The sequence below is a fragment of the Megascapheus bottae genome, unplaced genomic scaffold (genome assembly GCF_031878675.1).
Source record: "Megascapheus bottae isolate mThoBot1 unplaced genomic scaffold, mThoBot2.hap1 HAP1_SCAFFOLD_57, whole genome shotgun sequence".
Taxonomy (NCBI): domain Eukaryota; kingdom Metazoa; phylum Chordata; class Mammalia; order Rodentia; family Geomyidae; genus Megascapheus; species Megascapheus bottae.
Genome location: NW_028327810.1, coordinates 461,095 through 465,487, shown reverse-complemented (window position 1 = coordinate 465,487; position 4,393 = coordinate 461,095). Strand labels below are relative to the sequence as shown.

At 43.2% G+C, this 4,393-nt stretch overlaps 1 pseudogene; it reads right to left on the bottom strand.

Annotated features, from left to right (window-relative positions):
- Positions 1-313: 313 nt before the first annotated feature.
- Positions 314-3,737, bottom strand: LOC150039148 (cytochrome c oxidase subunit 7A2-like, mitochondrial pseudogene; annotated as a pseudogene).
- Positions 3,738-4,393: the final 656 nt, after the last annotated feature.

The following is a 4,393-nucleotide window of genomic DNA, read 5'->3' as shown; positions in this document are numbered from 1 at the left end:
TTGTGCACTCCAAGGTGGAAAAAAACCTCCACACTCCATGTATCTGAAGACCTCAGCTCTGACTGACACTAACTAACCAGCCCTTGTTCCACCTTCATCCAGACTCTGCAGGGAAATCAGGAGACCAAACAAGTGAGTTCTGACGTCTGACAAGCCATATGCACTTCATAAACAAACCAAAATACTGTTCATATCTTTGTCTTTGTTTTGCAAAATTTTTAAGGAGACCATCCAAGAGGAAGGGATGAAACTGATTATTTGTTACGTGAAAATTGAAGTTTCAAAGGGTCTATTCCAAAAACCCAACGGTTCTCTATAGCAGAGCTCTCCTGTTTTGGGGCTGGGAGGCCATGTGGAGGGCAATCAGGAGTGGATGATACCTCCCGCAGTCAGTGCACAGTAGTTGGGTAAAGCATCAGATCATGCAGGCATCTTTTCAGGTGGATTGGCATACCATCCGATTTCTGGAAAAACTTCTACAGCTCTGGATCTTTGTTCTTCCCAGCATAATCAAAAACAGTGGGATTGGAAGTCAGCTTTGTTGGCGTGGTTAATATGACAGACAGAGCTTCAGTGGACATCACAAGCTTTAATTCCTGTGGGCTATCCAGTCTGAAGTCCAGGTTCCAACCAACTTCTGTGTGAAGCCTCTAAACTTGTAGCACAGGATTCGAGCAGCCAAGCCTCCAGCAGCCGCTGCCGGTGAAATCGCCTAGAAGGATCTGCCTCCTTTGCCTTAATTCATTTTTTTGTTCTTCTTTTTTTTGTGTGTGTGAGTTGTGGGGCTTGAACTCTTCTGGACCCAGGCATTGTTCCTTAGCTCTTCAGCTCAAAGCTACTGCCCTACACTAGAGCAAAGCTCCACTTGCCATTTTCGAGGGGTTAATTGGAGATAAGAGTCACAGGTCCTTTTATGCCTGGACTGGTTTTGAACTTTGATCCCAGATCCCAGCTTATTGAGTAGGTAAGATTACAGGTGTGAGCCACCACGCTGGCTTTTTTTTTTAATTCAAGTTATCTAACTTGTTATGGATTGGCCTGTCTCCCTTAGGTTTTTATCTTGCTTTGTTTTTTCCATCCAGGCTAGCAGGATTCAAACCAGGAACAAAAGTTCAAATTCAGGCTTTGTTTAGTTCATTTGCTCTTATTTGCTTGCTTGCTTGCCTGCCTGCTTGCTTTCTTTGTTTGCTTCCTTTTCTATTTCCTTCTCTCTTTCTGTTTCCTTCTCTCCTTTCTTGTCTCCCTACCCTCCGCCTTCCACCCTTCCTTGCTTCCTTTTCTTTATTTTATTCATTCTTTCTTCCTCTCTCTTTCTTTCTGTATTTCCCTCCTTCTATCCCTCCCTCCCTCCCTCCCTCCCTCCCTCCCTTCCTTCCTTCTTTTCTTTCTTGCTTGCTTTCTTGCTTTCTCTCGTGCTCTAATTTTCTTCCTTTCTCCCTTTCTTTCCTTTCTGTTCTTTGATGGTTTATATGAAGAAAGAGTCTCATGAACTTGAGGGATTACAGAGGCTCTCAAATCTGAGGGTTGTCTTTCAAAGCCAGCCTGGGCAAGAAGTTCCTTGAGATTCTTATCTTTAATCAACCACCAACAGAGAGGAAGTACTAGAACTCTAGCCATGAGCAAAACAAGTTCAAGCCCCCCACTGCCACTCACTAAAGCAGCTCTCATGGACTTTGCTGCCTAGGCTGGCTTTGAACCACAATCCTCAGGCCTCAGCATCCTCAGCAGGTAGGATTCCAGATGTGTGACATGATTTGAAAGTGTTTAACTGGCTCTCCTCTACGTTCTCATTCCTTTTCATCTAGTGCAATACTTCTGTACACATTTTTTGGTCGTTTTTCAGTTTTATTATTTCAGGACCTCTATTTTCTTGTTGAGATTAACCACTCTCCCTCAATTTCTTTTTCAGTTTAAAAGTTTTTATTTTTGTTTTTTTCCCCTCAATATTTAGAAGCCCTGGTACTTGGGACACAGTTATATTACTAGCTTTGTTGTTTATACCTATATAGGGCTGGAACTTATGGTTTGGGTAGTATTCCTGAGTTCTTTTGTTCAAAACTAGATGCTCTATGACTTTGTTCCATAATGCAACTTTTGATGCATGGGCCGGGAATCCCCAAGCCCATCCAGATGCCTAGTCAATGTGTTGTGGAAAAACCGCGGTAAATAGGGCGACTACGTTTGTCTCTGTGTATTATTTCTTTTTGTTTTTCTGATTTGGGTATCTCCCTTTGAGATGGGACTACTCCCCTTGCTCTTCTAATGATGAATGTTAAGGATGTTAGAGGCAGAGGTTTTGATTTGAGTAAAGACAAATTAATTACTCTTTGTAATTTGGAATGGCCGACCTTTGATGTTGGATGGCCTCCAGAGGGTACCTCCAGCCTCCCCACAATTTTAGAAGGTTAGGGAGAAAATTTTCTTACCAGAATGATCTGGCCACCCTGATCAAATTCCTTACTGTTAATCTAGACTTGGTCTTGCAACATTTTTAAGAGAAAATTTGAGGTTTACTTAAAGGTCTCTGCTTCTCTGTTAGATGTTTTTGTCTTCTCTGGTACCAACCCTAATGTTTGTTAGATGTTTTTATGGATTCTTGTTTTTGTGTCCTTGTCACTAAGACAATTGGTGGCAGGACAGAGGCATCAGTCTTGGTTCCCCCAAGACTGAGGTGTTACTCTTGCCCCCCTGATAGGTAGGATGGCTTTGGCCAGCCGGCTCCAGAGAATGGAAGTGTTCATGGGGAGTCGCCCCCTGAGAGTTTTCAGGGTCCCAGGTGTCTTCCTCACTCTGACTGCTGCCAGGCATGCCATCAAAATTTGGGTGTACTTAAAGGTTTCTACTTTTGTCTTATTTTGTGAGGTATTTCTAGGTCTTGGGCCTGGTATGGCTGCTCCCACGTGGCAGCAGTTGTAACAAGCTAAATTACTTTGTAAAAGAACTTGGTTCTCACCTGCAAGAGTAAGATTGGCAAAAATCTTAAAACAAACTTCAGGAAAATGTATAGCTAATATTAATTTTGCACGCTTTAAACGTAATTGGGTAGAGCTGTTTACACTGTAAATATTGTATCTTGTTTAGCCCAGAGGTATTAGGGAATTTGGCAATTTAAAGTTTTAGAGGTTTAAATGTGAATTTGTTTACAAATATCAGAAACTTTACCTGTCTGTAGAAATCTGAGACTTTTGGTGCACTCTTGCATTGAGAATAAATGGGACTACAACACAGCAGAAAGTAGTTGAAGGCTACTGGTGTATGGCCAGACCCACCATTAGGTGGGTCTCTGGGCTGCTGCTCGTAAGCCCACTAATTTGGCTAAGGTTTATTCAGTTTTTCAAGGTAAAGCAGAAACTCCCTCTGAGCACTTAGAGATACTAATGGAAGCCTTTAGATGGTTTACCCCAATGGACCCCGAGGCCTCTGAAAATCAGGCAGCTGTGGTCAAGTCCTTTGTTAACCAGGCAGCTTCAGATATTAAGAGGAAGCTACAGAAATTAGAGGACCTAGAAGGAGTATCCAAGACTTACCAGGATTGCTCAGAGAGTTTTTAATAATAGGGATCCCCCAGAGGAGAAATAGCTGAGAGCAACACAGAAAATGACTAAAGTAGTCATTGGAAAGGGGGGAATGGCTATTTTGAACTTTTGTTTTCACCCCAAGCCCTGCAAAGGGCTTACCAGGAAGTCTGGTCCAAGCTGAGGGACCTGTACAAGACGAAACCACCTCTGGTGCCTCATCGCTATAGACCAGGTCATTGGCTACTCGTGAAATGCCACCGGCAAGAAAATCTGGAGCCACGATGGAAAGGACCCTTTCAGGTCATCCTGACAACACCCACCACCCTCAAGGTAGACAGAGTAGCTTCTTGGATTCATTACACCCATGCCAAGCCAGTGGACCCGTTTCCAGACCTCATAGAACCCTTGGCTGAAACAACTTGGAAGACTGATTGGACTAAAATTAAGTTACTCCGCAAAAATCTATAATAGTTATGGGCTATATCTGGACAAGGGCTTTGTATGGGTAAATACTCATAGTTGTTGTGCATTTCCACCTAATTGTGTTAAAACGGGAAAGGGAGCAAAGTGAAGGAATTTTTCCCCTTGGTTGACAACCTTGTTTTCTGCCTTAGCTGGACCCTTAGGCCCTTGTGTGATTATGGTATGCGGTGATAGCCAAGATTGGCTCTAAAACTATCATGGGAAAGGGGGGAATGTTGTGCCAAGATTGTCCCATGTTCTGAGAATGATCCCCTCCTCCCTTTGTTCAGGGCCCATGTACTTGAACCTCAGGGGCAACAGCGTGAAGCTCAGTGGTTAGACACCTGAGCTCTGATTCAACCAGTGGTTTGAGTTAACAAATAGCCAATCAGGTGGTTGTAATTATGGAATTC